Here is a 17,602-nt window from a genome sequence, read left to right as displayed (position 1 = left end):
GTCATACTTACCATGCTAGTTCTTACCGCAGACACAATTCTTCATAAGCCAAAACTGGTGTTTTTCTCTGTATGTTCTCAGGGTGGGAAGGGAGTTTCAAAAGCCAGCTGAAGACAATCATTGATTGCTTCCCATCCCTTAAATAGAATTTCCCCAGGGTGGAAAGACATCGTTCCATTCTTCCCAATTCCAACTGAAAGATACCAGATTCAAGATGGACTCCAGCACAAGGTGGCATGGTCACATGTCCTTGTAGGACCAACCACAGTTTGGGCTTACAGAAAAAACAACACCATTTATAGATTGGTGCCTTGTTTACTGGGCCATTAAGTTCTTCCATGCATTTCACTAGAAATTCCAGAATGATAAGCAGGTTCTAACTTCATATTTCTAACTTAAGGTACAAGAAATATACATGCACAGAAATAGAAGATATACATTCAGGGGATCACAGGCTTTTGAATGATAGGTTACATGACATGTTATGCATTAATCATACTTGAGATATGCACATTCATATCCAAAAGCATATTTCCATAAACATATGAGGTGTAGCATCATAGTATACATGGAAAAATAGTGGGGACGATAAATGTCAGGTAAACTATTTTGAATATCAGAAACTGTTTAATTTGTCTTCCAGGGAAGTTTTGTTCAATGATTCAGTAAGAAGAATTCTTACTGAATCAAATTAGTTGAGCACTGGCAAAGCTTCACCTTGTCAGGTACATGGCTGTGGTAGATGAATCACCAGTGATGTACAGGGCTAACAAATGCATCCTAAAAGTCTGTCTTCCTTTATTCTGTGTGAGCTGCACAGAAGTATCTCACCAAAAATGCTTGGTACTTGTTTGGGGCAGTAGACTGTAGAACTTTAATATAAAGGCTTATGTTTAACCTGAAGACTATCTGTAGGACTCTTCGGTGGAAAGACATGTGCCATGGAACCAGTGATCCACTCTACTCTCAGCATTTTTTCTTACTGCACAGTTGTGAAAGTTTATGATCAGGTTATAAACGAGAAAAGGGATGTAATGTTAATGAGGTCAAAACCTTTTAGTATGGCACCATCAACTTATTTAACATCCTGCAGAATGGAATATGTTTCCAAACAGGGACTAAAAGAGAGCAGCATAAGCTTTATGGGTTCAGTGCTTGAACTTCAACTGAGGTCACATTGTGTTTGTGGGGGAAGGAAATGGTAGAAATGAACAATCTTTAAATTAGGCTCTGTGCTCCTTCCCTCCTGATTGTAAGTTTAAAAGCATGACCTTCCAGTAGCACCAGTGAATTACCACTAACAATGGCCGGGGTGTTAGCTTCATGTCTCCTATAAACATAAAGGGGCATGTGGATTGAGTACAGTTGCTGTTTCTGTGCGCTGTTAAACAACTTCCCCGTTCAACATTAAAAATGACCACACTTCAGTGGTGGGCCAAGTGATTCCTTTGCACAATATATCTAGAGCTCTCCCTCTCTTTTTAGAGATCTATATATGTATCTATAGATAGACATAATGTATCTATCCATATCTATCTCTCTGTGTGAGTCAGTATGTGTAAGTTTCCAAGTGCTTTGGAATCCTACCAAATGAAATAATAGCATTGTTACACCATTATTATGGGAGTCACTTTGTAAAATCCAATGCACCACTTCAAAAATGTAATAGTGACTATTAAAAGGATCTGTCTTTTTACATCAACGCATTGATCCCACTCATTCCCTTAGTTTTAACTGGGCATCACTAGGATTACCCAGGATAGAATTTGGGATGCTGTTTCTTGAAATCACTTTAGATGTCTTTTCTTTTAGATTTGCTGGGATATGTGCTACAAACCCATTGGAACCTCAACTATATCATTTCAGCTTTACCTGACTAGTAGGTTGCTGTGATACTTATTTCTGCTGCAGATATTAGTAACTTCAAAGTGTAGCTTGAAGGAAAAGCTTAAATTAGATTCAGTCAGAGCTGCAAATTATTGCTAACATTGCAAAAGTTTTATTTTTGTTGTTGAAATTTCAGTAAAACTCTGATGAATTTTGGGCTAAAGGAGATTATTCCCCCTCTTCACAAGAACACAAATGTAATGCCATTTTTTCATATTTGGGCAGCTAAAGGAAAACTGTCTTTATGCAATGGGAGTAAAATTACTCCTATAGGAGAGGATGGTTGGTATTTATTTCCTCTTGCCTACATCTTACTGATCCTGGTGCATTATATGTGGCAAACCAAATTCAGAGGTGACATAAATGATGGGCTATATTACTCCTAGATAAATGTATGGAATTTGGTGTAACTCAGCATAAAAGTGTTAAATAGTTTAATAAGATATAAGAGAGGATGGACAAGCAGCATTAGAGCCAAAACAGCTCTTACAGAAATGCATCTTTTGTCATATTCTTTTTTTGTTTTCTATTGGCTGCTATGTTTCCTATACCAGATCTCACAACCCATCAGCATATAAATTACCCCTGATTGTGCTCGCTTATGCCAATTTACAGAAATGTACCTTACACCACTATTTATGTCACATGTGATGGGGCACGGAATGCTTATGACCCATCATTTCTAGGGAACATAAAATATGACAAGTAACTGATTGCTTGAGCCAAATAGGGATGATCACTCTGATTTCCATTTCACTAGTTACTTCTGTAGGTGAAATGGAATATGTTTGGGCTGTTACTTTTAAGTCTAGGTGAGGGGGATGGGATCGATTCTTGCTCATGATCCATGTGGTGGGGTGTATGTGAAAAAATAAACATAACTAGAAAAAATTAGCATAAGGGTGCTGGGGTAATTGATAGAATTGATTTATACTGCAAAATATAATTTAATTTAATTTAGAAGTGGATTTGAATGGTGTGCTAATATTTGTTTTACTGTTTCACTTTTATTGTTTGACTTAGGTTAATGGATGCTGTCTTTTTAAGGAGAAGGTAAGAATATGTTTGAGAGAAAGAGGAGGGAAGTGTGGGATTTCACCTACGTGTTCAGGGAGTGGAAGAATCTACCTGTGTAAGTTCCAAAAAGGTCAGAACTTGATTTTATGAGCTTATCTTTATCAGTATGTGAGCCAGATTCTCCAAGGTGTAACAGTAGCAGTTGTTGGAGCGTTACAAGTTAACTTTTCACTAATAGGCCATCAGTCTGACTTTTGTGCATCCAAGCTAATGGATTGAAGATGGGTTTGAAGAGTCATCGTTCCAATTCTCATGTTACAAATTCACCACCATTCTTTGCACTAGATTATAACCTCTTCATAGCAGGGAGTGTCTTGTGGCTAGGCCTACACTAGCCTGGAAGATTGACCACTCAGGGTTAATTTTCTGGGGTTCAGTTTTGTGTGTCTGGTAGGGACATGAAAAATTGACCTCTGAGAGGTCTCAGACAACCTCTGTACTCGTCATGAGAAGCAAGGAGTAGAGTAGGTCATGGGAAAAAATCTCCTGTCAACTTTTTCAGTAAGTATGGCCAAGTAAGCTGAGCACAGATACATGGATACTAAATATGCAATTGCCATAGCTGAAATTGCTTACCTGCATTGACTTACTTTGCCTAGTGTGGATATAGCCTTATTGTATATTTGTACAGTAGTGAGCACAGTGAACCTGCAATCTCTGGGGTGCGGGTTAGGAGAGAGATGTAATAGCCACGATTGTTCTACTCACAATAAACTTGCAAGAAGTAATCATCTCTGGGTACCAGTGATCTTAAAAATCAGAAGACTTACAAATGTGCAGTATGTTTTTTTTTTTAAAAAAAACTTCATCATTTTGGGTTCAATCTCCTTATATTTGGTGTCTGAATAATGATTTTGGGGCTGGTAATATTAGGTTCATTTGAACAGAGGTTGATGGGTAGGGTTAAAGTCTCCTGTGTTTCCATTCATGGTAAACTACTAAGCATTTCCACTGAAGTTTTGTGAGTAATCACAGAATTGGAGATGTTACAAAAGAAAAAAAAGTAGATCAAATTGGTATTCTCCCTGTCCAAAGAAGGGCAATATATTAGGTTCTTCAATTGCAGGTCATTGTAGGTGACTATGTCAATTAAGCTGATCCTGGGCAAAGGGTACCTATCTCTGCGATGCACTGAAGAAGTATCTAAGCATCTGCCAAATTCTTTAAAACAGAGATAATAATCTTTTTGCTCTTCATTACTTCCTCTGTTTTCTACAGAAGAATTGTCAGATCTCATTTTCCTGTTGATAAAATATGTGAGGTAATTAACAGCCATAACTATCTACACATCCAGTCAACTAGGGTTAATTGACATTTATAGTTCTATGGCACCGAAGACTTCCTTGCTGTTCAGTTACAACTTTCAGCCATGGTTCAAATTCTAAAACCTTGTGTTGCTGCTGATGTTTCAATCAAGATTTACTAATCAGTTGAAACAACAGTAAAATGATGGTACTTACCACACCATTGATTCACTTAGCCTAACTGAGTCTTGCACAGTGGCTTTAATGCTCCTTGTCTGATTTACCTTTACCACTGCTTGCTCAAATGTTTTCAGGAGAAATTGGAAGTAGCTCATCACCATACAGTGGAGCTGGAATAATTTTTAAGGTGGGAATGATGAATCTTGTCCCTACCCCTCCCACACAACAAGTAGGAGGGGCCTGGGGGCAGCTCACTTGAGGGACAGAGCTGGGTGGGACAGGGTGGGAGGAAGTTGAACACAGTACCAGCTGTAAATAAGCATGCTCTGCTAATCAGATTGTCAGGCCATCTAGAAATGTTGGGTGGGCAGGATCTGGCCTGTGGATTGTATTTAGCCCATGCCTAATATACATATTCAAGGTGAATGCAAACAAATGATATACATTAAACATCTGTAAAGCTGCGTTTGAATTTGGATAACATTAAGGTTGTGTCTACACTTAAGAAAAACTTTGAAATGGCCATGCTAATGGCCAAATCGAAGAATACTAATGAGGCACAGAAATGAATATTCAGTACCTCATTAGCATGTCACCAGCTGCGACACTTCAAAAGTGGCACAGTTTGCTCGCCCGCAGCTCGTCAGCATGGGGGTCCTTTCAGCTGATAGGAATAAGGGGATTTCGATGTTGGCAGGGTCCTTTCTAAAAGGATCCCCATGTGGACGAGCCATGGGCGAGTGAATGCCGCAGCTGGCAGCATGCTAATGAGGCACTGAATATTCATTTCAGGGCCTCATTAGTATTCTTCATTTCAAAGTTTTTAGTACGTGTAGACACAGCCTAAGAGGTATTTCCTGTTACTCTTAAGCTATATCTAACTACAGTGATCAGTAGACAGAAGTTACCATCGGAAGAGATCTTTGGGCAAAACTTCTGTCAACAGAGCATGTCCACACACAAAAGCAGATCAAAAGAGCAATCTGCTCGGTCTACAGGGAGCAGCCAGACTGCCTGGTCCTCTCTCAACAGAACAGCCATCAAACAGGGCTGCCTTGTGAACCAGAAGCCCTGTCCGTCGACCGAGGGCCCCTTGGTGCATTCGCGTGGCTTTTTTGTTGACAGAAACTGTTTTTTAAATCCCAGCCAGGATGATTTAGTTAGGTTTGATGCTGCTTTGGGCAAGGGGTGGACTCAATGACCACTTGAGGTCCCTTCCAGCCCTAGGATTCTGTGGTGATTTATATTCCGATTGATTTTCTAATTAGAAAGTAAAAATGAGAAAGCAAACCATTTGTCACTCTTAGTGTGCTGCAAAACTTTTGTATTTGTATACAGTGGTGCTGGAGTATTTTTTACAATGTGGGGGCTGAAAACCTGTGGTCCCACCCTATTTTTTTTTCTCACGACCTTCTTAGTGCTGTTTGTGCCTCCCTCCCAGATCTGGGGCCAGGAGTGGGCTGTGGGGGAGGGGAGGATGGAGGGGGTTAAGGGGGCCAAGGCTGAGACCCAATATATGGGGCTGGGAGCCAGGATCCTGTGTGTAGACTTCAGGTGTGGGGCTTTGAACAGAGCCCTGTCTGGCAGCAGCTGGCACCCCAGATGCACAGTCCTCTGTGTGGAGTCAGAGGCAATTGGGGCCCTGGAAGAGAACCCCATATGTGTGGGTCGAGTGGCAGCTGTGCCCCCACAGGCAGGGCTGGGAACATAGGTCAGGGCACAGGTCCAGTAGTATCCAGGGCCTCACATGAAGGACCAGGAACAGAGCTCCAGGCATGGGTCTGGTAGCAGCTAGGGCCCTGTACACCACCCTGCAAGGGGGGCCTGGAGCAGAGCCCCAGGCACAGGTTTTGCAACCATGACTGCAGATACAGGGCCAGGAGCAGAGCTCCAGGCACTGGCAGGCAGTGTGGGGCCCCTGGGTGCAAGGTGGCAAGTGGGACCTGTTCCTTTGGCCCCCTGAGTTCTCACATTTATGTTTTCATGTCCATTTTTGGTAGTCAAGTCGCTTTTAAGGAGAGAAACATGAGGATACATGAGACAGTTCAGACCGCTGCAAGGAGCACAGTAATCTGGAAAGGCTAAGAGCCGCTGCTCGGACCAGTGGGGTGAACGTGATAACATGAGCATCTCCTCTTCTGGTCATGTGGTGTGGAGTGAGGCAGGTATCTCACCATTCCCACAAGAAACAACTTAAGCACCCAAACTGCCAGACTCTTCTCAATGGGTTCATAGGCACCTCTCTACAGCATGGACTTAATTGGAGGGCTTAGGAAACGCCCTTCTGGACGACATCTCCCTGTGCTTAGCTGGGGCAGCTTCCTGGCTAGCAAGGTGGTTTTTGTGAACTGCAGCCTCAGGCACCAATCGCTCCCCACTCAGGTGTGGCCATTGCAATCGTGGCCCTGTGGTTGTTCTAGGTGCCTAAAATTTAGGTGCCATGAAACTCCTTTGCAACTCTGTGACTCTGCAGTACTGAAGCTCCTTTCTGGATCTGTGCCTTTGCTAAAGATTAAGCACTGAAGTTGCTTAAATACTCTGGAGTTGGGTGGCGGTGTGAAATGCAAACATAGCTAGAGAATGCCTCCTTACCAGGGAGGGGTGTTGGCAAGTCTCCTGGACTCCTCCCCCTCTGCCTGATTTTGGTTTTATCGGAGATAGCCATGGGCGGAGACTCCGAAAGAGAATTAGGAAGGGAAACTTTCCTTTCCCTCTTACATACCCAAGCCCAGAAGGCAAACACAGAGAATGAAAGAGAGTCTTTGGATTGTCCTAGCTGGCCTAGGGCAGCTGAACAGCACAGGGGCAGACATTTTTTTCACCCACATTGCGTACATGAGTTAATTCCTTTCTGTCACATGCTCACGTTATGGGTACATCATGTGAGTGCCCAGAGCCGCAAGCTATTACTTCAAGTGGAAACCAGCATCATAAGATCCCTCACAAAGATACTAAGCCAAGTTGTTTTGTATCATGGTACAGCTTGTCAGGGAATGTGCTCTGGCTGCTTATACAGAAAGTTACATAAAAACCTATTTGGACAACAAGCTCATTGTCTTAAAAGCTCCACAGACCTGGCAAATTAAGGTGGAAAGATTCACTGGTTCTTGCTTGTGCACAGTGATTCCCGATCTTGTAAGGTGCTGGGCACCCTTAAGTGTCAGTGTGATCGGTCACGGGAATCAATATGCTAATCTGCTGTGTGGGGGATATTGAGCTGCACTTCCCCTGAGCTCCAGCCAGAATGGTGACTCAGAAATAAGGAGTGCAAACTTCACCCTTCTGAGTCTGTGTTTATTATCTCCCTCCCTGTGAGACAAAGTTAAAAATTTGTTAATGCTCTTTTTAGACCCTGATGCCATCAGCAAAGAGAATGGATTTAGTCTGTGTTATTTCAGGCACTCAAGGAACAGCATAGTTTTATTTTAGCAGTCTTCTAATTTTTGTTGTTTGCGTTTGACAATTCTACTACCATCCAGTTGGAAAAATGTAGTTTTAAAATGATTTTTAGTGTATAAATAGGGTTTTCTATGGCACTTATTATCCAAATAAGAGTGCTGATCCTGTAGTATTTGAGACTCATTTTCACAATTCTGCCTCCACTTCCAACATGACTATAATAACACTGCATGCAACAGTGGAGAAAAGTCAGGCATATCTATCCTAGCAAATATTCTGCTGTTTGTTTATGAAAACATTTTTTTTTCTCAAAGGTAGCAATAGAATTTATGTCAGTTCTCTGAGCCTTAACTTGTTATTAGAAACCAATGAAATTTCCTCATTGAACTATGACAGACCTTGGAGCTTTTTAAGACCTGACTGATGACCATGAAGAAGTAAGTAAAACTGAAGAAGAAAATTACTGGTTTTTTTTTCTAAGCGGGGGGAGAAAGGGATAAAATAACGCGGAGTAAGTTTAAAGTTCAAGCTTTTGGGAAACTATTTAAAAGCAAAAGGCATTTTTTGTGAGAGGGAAATTGAATGCCCATATTTTCAAACTTGGACACCTACAATCCTTTTTATGAATTTAACTGTGTATTTAGGTGCCTACCATTGGGCATTCAAGTCTGAAGATTTAACTTTTTCCTGATTGATTTTGACTTTTCCTTTTATTTTTTTTACATGTTATTTGTTTTTAAAATTACCTTTCAGATTGGTTTCAGCTATATTATAAGCCAAAACAAAATTCCAGGGTTAGCAAAAGCACCTAAAAGCCTTTTTCAGGTCATCAGTTTTTTTTGCCTTTGCTGATTCTGTCTATTCATTTACAGCATACTTAAATCCTCATTAAAATAAAAATAACAACGTGCTCTTTTCAGGCCTAATTACCTCCTCCTTCTTCTCTTTATTGTATAGACACTTAACTTTTCTTAAAATCAGCTACCATACAATATTCAGACTGGTCATAGATCTCCCTAGATACAACGTCCTATGCATTCACTTGGCTGGAAATGTGTGAGCTCAAAGAGCTGAATTCTAATATGCAGACAATACTGATCATGAATTTAAGCAGTATTGGCAATTCTGGGCATTCAAAAATCAGAGTTGGGGGCCTAGAAAAAACAATGTAAAAGCGGCTTAAAAGCATGACATTTTTCCACACGGCACGTTTTATTTTCTTTTTAATTTGCCTTCTTAGTTGCATCTTTTCAGTCTTTCCTTTACAGCCATGAGGCTCGAAACTGACTCTTGAAAAAATGAACATGAGATTGTCAGGGAATCATATGACTCTGTGAGCTGAGGCCTTAAGCCACAAAAAAAAAAATTACTAAACAATAGCATGAGACTTTCAATAAAGGCATGCAGTTTGACACCACCATGTAGGCTACGTCTCTCCCAGGATCTTGTGGTATGGTTGTCAGCTGTTGTTGGCAAATATGCACTAGTTTATCAAGCTAGCGTGAGTACAAACAAATAGCATATTATGGCAGAAGTCTGAGCAGTTGCAGCCCGAGCTCACCTCCCTGAAGTCATATCCTCCGGTTGCAGGCAGGCTTGTGCTTGGCCTGGCTGAACCATGCCTCCGCTGCCCGTGCTACTGCAGCCACCTTACAATTCATACATGCTAGCTCAATGAAACCTGCCACAAGCCTCTGTCTGTGGGCAGGGCATGCACACTTGCAGCTTGTAGTGGAGCTGGAGCCTCCAGTTCACTTTATGCTTCCAAAGTGGTGCAAAGGGGACTGAGTGAATATGAGGATCAGGCCCTGGATGGCTGCTGAAATTAACCGGCGAGATTCACATTGCAGTGCATCAGTTCCAGTTCTGAGCAGCACACACAGAAAGCTGCTTTAGAGCTGAGCTGTGTCCTTTGTGGGTTTGCCATGCCATGCTTAAGGTGCAGAATGGACACTTTCTTTCCTTCCCTCCGCTACTCAAATATTCATTTGTCCTTTGAGGATTACATATGCCCTTGCAAAAAGGTATCTAGGAAGGTGTGTGGGGGTGTAGCTGCATACGGTACCCTATAGATAAATAACAGACTGAGAAGGGGAGTGATGAGTCTCTCAAGGAAACATAAACACTATGTACTCATTAGAAGAATCATTATAAATAAAGTGCAGGGAAGGTGCCCTGAGAGCAAGCTCTTTCACTGGTATTTATTAGGACAAAGAGCTTCTTTAATAGGACTACTGAAAAGCACACTGCTGCAATCATTAATAGGCATTACCACTTTTACTGACTTCTTGGGAACAGCTTTGCCCTTCTCTCTGCCTTTGTATTAAAGGGACAAGCTCTTTATGCTTGTGCTTGTTCCAGAAATAAAAATCAGGCCTGAAATGTTGACAGCGGGGAGCAAAAGCCCCAGAGGTTTGGCACTTCAGCTTAAAGCCAAGGTTTGCAGCACGTATCAAAACGGCAGACGGCTAATAGAAAAGGAGATGCGTTTCTCCTCCTTGCTTCCTTCTGTTTATCAGCTCCAACTGGATGCATCATCCCACAAGAGCAACGTAAAGGAGGGGCAGCAGGGGGGGATAAAAAAAATTAATCAGAAGAACTCTCTGATTAAAGATGTGCATATGCTTTATTACCTTTGCCAGGCTGGGGGCCCAACTGGCCTTTCCGAACAATGTTTTATTTACCAGTTTGCAAAGCATAAGGATGGTGGTAGATTAGCATCTAAACAGTGCAAGCACTTTAGTTGTTAGGGTGGGATGTCTCTGCTGGAGCTCTGCGCAGCTACCTAATTCTGTAACACAACAAAGGACACACTGCAAGGTTGTTTCTTGTCCTTTGATGATGCCTCCTAGAATGGAAAATACTGATTTCAGGTGAGATTTCTTTCCCACTTCTGCTAAAATTTACTGTGGTCTCTGTGTGCCATAGTGTGCGAGGAAGGCTGAGTTCAATGGGAGTTTGAACTTTCTGCATTGTATAATTTTGATCCAACTAATACTCAGGTGATCAGCACCTGGAAAGAGAAATAAAAATAATAGCAAGAGGGCAAATAATAGTAAACTTTAGTGTTTAAAAGTAGACACACAGTTGTGGTACCACAACTAGTAACTCAGACTACATCTACACAACAGCCTGATTTCAAAATGAGATATTCCAAAATGGCTATTTCTAAATAACACCACAAGCTCACACAAAACGCATTTTGAAATAGGACACAGAAATTCTGAAATAGCATTTCCAGGTCCATAGCTATATTTTGAAATAGTGGCATTGGAGTCCATTATGGCCTATTTTGAAATAGCCCTTATTCTTCAGGGAATGAGGTTTACCAGAATTGAAAAAGTGCACCCACTGTTTCAAATATATTTCGAAATAGCCTGTGCATCATTGGCTATGTGCACATTACAGAGACCTTTCAAAAGAAGCTCTTCCAGAAGACCTCTTCCGAAACAGCTTCTTTTGAAAGAGTGCGTCCACTTGCAAAAACGCAGATCAAAACAGTGATCTGATCTATCAAAAGAGAGCATCTGCACAGCCCCCGCTTTTTCAAAAAAATGGGCCAGGGATTGAAAATGAAGACTGTTCCTTTGAAAGAAGGGCTCGACAGTGCCTCTACACATTTTCTTTCAAAACAAGCTTTCGAAAGGGGGCGCCTTTCCTGAAATGGGAAAGGAAGAGCAATTTCAAAAGGAGCACCACATTCTTTCAATTTACTTTTGAAAGAACACTTTTCGTGTGTAGACGCTCCCTGGGCTATTTCGAAAGAGCCCCCTCCTTTCGAAAAATCTTTCGAAAGAACTTGCTAGTGTAGATGCAGCCATTTAGACGCTGCTAAAGTTATTTCAGAATAACTGCCTTCATTTCAAGATAACTTGGCCACGTAGAAGTAGCCATAGTGTCCTGTTTTCATGTGCTAAACCCCAGCTTAAAGGTGGATTGAAAAGTGGCAGACAACTAATAGACATGGAGATGCATTTCTTCTGCATTGATTACTTCTGTGTTTTTTCTTTTAAGTGAAGCAGAATTGCTGGCATTTCTGCTGAAACCCAGGGCTTGCAATTATGAATAATAATATTGCCTTAGGACACAGTCTACTCAGGGCTGCACCAGAGGCATCAGGGCCCAGAAAAATGGCTATCAAGTTAACTCAGCAAAGTTACATGAAAAATGCCGCTTTTAAATTGAAACCAGAATATTCTTGCTGGGCTTTACTTTTATTGGAAAACTGGTTTCAAAACTCAGGTTAGTTAAAACGGTGAAACTTTCTCATATAGACACAATCTACTTCTGCTCCTGCTAAAGTCAAGAACTGACTTAAAGGGCTCAGGGTGGGCTAAAATGCTGCTGACCAGTTAAGTCCAACCTGAGTGCTTTGAGAATGCGGCTGCATCATCTCTCTCTCTCTCTCTCTCTCTCCCCAGATGTCCCTTTCTATGGTTTTCAAATGTCACCAGATATAGGACGGCCATACTCTCCCTCACTCCATTGCCTGGAGGATTAACCACAGGTCATAGGTGTTAAGGTGAAAGGCATACTAAACGTCAGAGTCTCATTTCTTAAAATCATGTTAAAACTACATAAAAAGATAACTTAAAGAAATACATCTTTTATGTTTCTAAGGAAATTTCTAATGATAGCTCCATGACCACAGGCTGTTTACCTGTATCTTATAATTTTGTATTGTAACAGGCCCCAAAAGGGTCAAAATAAAATGAACAAGCACTGCTATTAGCTACCATCATGTTCTTCCCAAATAAAGCTTATAGCAGCATTTTCCCCCTAGATAATTCTAGGGTTTGCTTATGATGTTAGACCCCTGAGTATTTTCTCTCTGGCAGGGGCACACAACTGGGATCGAGTCCCAGCTAGCATTATAGATTTCATTGGCATACCATTGGGATAAGGGTCCAGAGAGTATGACGGCTGCAGAATACCACTGATTCAGCCATCCGTGTCTCTGTCCCAGCACCTTTTGGTTGCTCCACTCTTGGGGCTGATCACAGGGCATTTTTCAGCACACTCTGTGGTTTCTGCATAACTTAGTAAAGGCTAATTCCAAAGGCATCAAAAGGAGTGAAAAGTCTTCCAGTGAGTTTGCTGGCCCTTAAGCCTGAGCACCCATCTTCCCTCTGTAACCACTAATGGGTTGCAAGACTTAGCCTCTATTTTGTAAGCTTTTTGTTTTGCAAAGCCTCACTGATTGGATTTCAGTTTGCAGAACTGAAAACAAAACTAGGAACTGCTGAACTTTGTGTCCCATTTTATTTGAACTCCTCACAGCTTGGGGATTGGGCCACATGGTTCCAATCTTGACCTTTCAGAGCTGCCTCTGGCACTATGACAAACCCCAAAGCCTTGCTTATTGCAGGCCTGCGTTGAGCGTCTAACTTCCTTGCAAATGAATCTGGACAGCGTCCCAGATAACATATCTGTACTGCTAATTCATATCTCAAGGATGAAGTTGATCGGGGAAGAATTGTGGAGGACGGGTGAGTTATTCCCAGTATTTATCAGTGGAACACCTGGAGGTGATCGGATCTTCCCGCCTCCTCAGAAAAATAAATCTGTCTTCTTAGCTAGCAAGGCTGCACTCAGACACTTGTCTGCCAAACATGCAGGTGTACAGTATGCGTACTACTACCGCACCATCTGTAGCCTCCCCTGCATGGCAGTTGTTTTACTTGGGGGTTGCCTCCACCAGCAAACATACATCCAGGAAGCAGTTACACAGTGGTACGCATTATAAAAATAAAGCTTTATCTCACTAAGATCAGCTCAGCATGAGCTCATGTTGCAGAAACAGGAGCTTTTCCCATCTTGCGCCTCAATGAAGGAAATGTCACGATAAGAAAACAGTGATGATGCCGAGTTACATAAACTCTTCATTATGTACATAGTATGTACCTACACAAGCCATTCCACTGAAAACCCTGTGGTTGAGTCACACCGTGGGCAGATTTGGCCAGTTCTGTGAAGGCATAGCACTCATCAACATTCTTTAGCCCCTAACACGTCCCAAATCCTCCTTCATATGAAGCACAGGAAACTCCTGTGAAAGATGTGCCCCAAACTAACATCTACAGTGGAATGACACCCATTCCCAGGGCCAATCATAGCATTAGTTGTCAGACGTAAGGCAACTTTTGCCATCCAATCCCCCACCCCCTCAAGTACCTGACCCTATTCTCACTTCCCCCCAAACAAAATTCATTGATGCCCATTATACTCTGCCTTACTATGAATGAACAACACAGTCTCAGCTCCTTATAAGCAAAGAACGTCACAATGAGTCTACAAAATCAGGAATGCATTTTGTTATATATTCTGTCATTATAACAGCAAACTCAAACGAGCTGCTAACCAGCACAATGAGCTGGAGAAATTGATGGACGACTGGACAGCCACATATACACCTGAGAGATCTCCTCACAGTTCTGTCATTTGAACACATTGCCCCTTTCCCTTTACTTCTATGGCGATGACCAGACACCCAGCTGTCTCGCCTCCCCCACTCCCAACACATGCATCAGTTTAGTTCCAGATCAAGTCTAAATTGTAGGCACGGAAATAGCTAAGAGACTTGCCCTAGTGCAAATAGGGCATAGCTTGGACAACACAGTGTGGGGCCTTTCCAGATACCAAGGAATCAGTGATTTGGGATTGTTTTTCTCAGACCCTACAGCCCATCTGGGTGACAAGGAGGAGGCTTATGTGTAGTGTATTATCCATAGGAAAAAATCAGTGGCACGTGTTTAGTCAGAATGCTTGGAGTCCTCAGTCTGCAACATTTTATATTATATTTTAGATTTCCTTTAAATTTCTCGATGCCAAATTAGATAGGCCCATCGGCTTTGCAGGCTTGCAAAGATCCATTACACCAGTTCCACAGCTGTATGGTTCTCTGCACACAGTAAGGCAGGCGGAATTTGCCACTAGATGAGCGAATTAGTCTTTAACTACTAGAAATTGCTGCCAATTACGTAAATATTACTTCCAAACGTTTTTCAGCTGCACAAATTTTCTTTCTGCTCCTCATATTTTCTCACGTTCACGTTATTTCATTCTAATGTTTTCTCAGGCTATAGTCTTCTATCTCAGACGGTACTGGCAATACCAAAGTGTGCCTGGTCCAAACTTCTTCAGCTATTCTAGGGGGAGAACTTGGCTTAATACAAAGCTCACACCAGTTTTGGAGACCTGAATCAGTCAGTCCCGTTCATGCAAAACTCCCATGATTTTAAAACACAAAGCAGTCAAGTAGCACTTGATAAGTCAAGTAGCATCCAGACAGACATCATCTTTCCCATGATTTTAGTGATATTCCCACTCACGGTACACTTTTAAGAGCAAGTTTATTTGAAGTACAAAAGTGTTCTTCTGATTAATACTGTGACTGTGCTGCATGTGGGGATGGTATATACTTAAATTCTGGCCCTCTCAATTTGTAAGATAATGTGTTTTGTCTTCTTCAAGGCCTACCCCACTGAACTAGAGTTCAGTATCAGGCATTCTAATTCCATCAGGGCTACTGAAAAAATTAGGTGATCAGAATTTTGGGCTGAGGGAATGTTGACTACAATTAATAGACTTGGGTAACATTATCCTTTTATGAATTACAGGGAGATTCTGATAATGAAGCCTTGGATAATTGAACTTGCATAGAGTAGGACTTCAGTTTTATGAACAACAGTCTTACAAATGACAGGTTATATGAACCATTTCATCTGATGGGCTGGAGGAGAAAGGGAAGGGAAATCACATAACAAAACTGATGTTGAAGAACAGCTTGACAACCCTTCACTTTCTACACCTTCAGTGCATTGGAACTGACTTGCCAATGGTTTGGAGGGCAAGAAGAAAGCGAAGCAGCGCATCAGCCTGCATTGCGTGCGCTACACCTATCGTAATTTTCAAATGGTTAATTAGAATGTTTTGCTTCTATGAACTTAATGCTCAATTAATTCATAAAACCAAGAGTTTGACGCTATATTGGTGCTGAAGAAGAGAATTTGCTGGACCACAGAAGGTCAGTACTGTGTACCACATTACCAAGACTTACACTGCTTACTGGTCTCTTAGGAGACATTTAGGGGTAAATTACAGCTAAATGACAGCACAGAACACCAAGAGATAGGACTGGTGGCTGTAAACGAACTTTACGGGGCCACAAAAAGCTTGGCCATGTTCATAAAGTAGTCATCCAGCTAACTAAAATCATGCCATATTGTGGATGTTACTGGACAAGAGAGTTCCTGATTAGAGAAGTTCAATTTCTATTACTGTTATAGCTGGTCAAAATGTTTCCTTCTGAACATTTTTCAACTAGGCTTATCTTTTTGAGTGATGAAATTTTTTGCAAAACATCTTCAATTTTGGTCTCTCCCTCCCCTCAGTTTTTGGACAAAATAAACATTTCTATTAATCTTTATTTTATTTTATTTTTTATTTTATTTTAGGGTTTTATGGTTTTGGTTTTCACTTTTCCACCCATTTCCTTTTCTTTGTACTGGTGAAATAGAAAAAAAAAAAAAAGAGAATAGATGAAAAATTTGTTTGACGTTTTAAGGATAGGATTTAAAAAAAAAAACGATTCTTTTCCAAAACTGCAGAATGAAAATTATTGGGAGATTTTTGGTTCCAATTTATCAGAAAAATTATTAGCATTTTACCAGCTCCATAAATTGTTTTGGGGGGGTGGGAAATCCTGCATCATCAGACTTTTTCAGTGTCCTGTTGTATTTGAGAGTCAGTCAAGCTCTGATCTTGAGCCATACCTCCGCTTTAACCACTCCACCCTGTAGATAAAGAGCACTCGTTAAGATGACCCATATATCCATATTTTTAAATACAATCTCAAGGGTCTTTTTACAGTCATATAATTTACAAGGCCTTAAATGATGTTAAATTTATTGCATATATTTTTTACAGTTTCATTACTTGTCTAGTTTTCAACAGATACCAACACCTGCCCCTTCTGTGATAAGACCTGAGGCTCCAGAATCGGGCTCATCAGCCGTCAAAGGACTCATGAATAGGAGGGTAATATGCACATGTCCTACTCATTACTGAGTGACTGCCAAGAGATTTGCCCTATCCAATCAAGCATTATTCATACAGTACTTATATTTTGACACAGTACTTCTAAACTGTTCCTGAGCCCCTGAAGGTATTAGGCACCTGCAACCCAGTTGCCAGGAAGCCTGTGGCAGCAAGAGGGCCCCTGACATGGTGACTCCATTAGAAGTGAAATGCAAACCTCACCCAGTGAGATGGGTGCCACCACTGGTTGAGGCCTAGGAATTGAGCTTTTCAGGGGCCGACCTGGGACAAATGTCACAACTGCCCTGATCTTATCCTCTCTCAGACAGAGTTAGAATAATAAACATTTAACAAGGGGCTTCAATTGCTACACTTCGCCATTTTAGTGAAGGCAATTTGTTGCTTCCAGTTACTTTTCCTACCCTGCTCCTACAGTCCGATTTGCCACTGTCCATTGATTAATTGATTTAAAAATCTTTTTATTTATTTGCTTATTTCTATCTAATTATTTATTTGGATTTGTGTTCATGAAGAAATGCCTTTTGCCATAATCTAGGTGGTCCCCTTAAGAGATCTTTGAACAAAATTTACTGAACTAGGAGCATAGCCAAGTAGATATATTTAATCAGTGACGTATTATCCCACCTTCTCCCACCCCATGTACCTGTCACCACTCCAGAGAGTTGGGCCTTGCAATGTTCCCTGAGGATCAGCACGCAAGGGTTTTTCTTCAAAGCAAAGGGGAGAACAAGGACTGAAATCCAAGGCCCTGGTAG

This window comes from Carettochelys insculpta, chromosome 2, assembly GCF_033958435.1.
Source record: "Carettochelys insculpta isolate YL-2023 chromosome 2, ASM3395843v1, whole genome shotgun sequence".
Taxonomy (NCBI): Eukaryota; Metazoa; Chordata; order Testudines; family Carettochelyidae; genus Carettochelys; species Carettochelys insculpta.
This window is presented reverse-complemented; position numbering follows the sequence as displayed.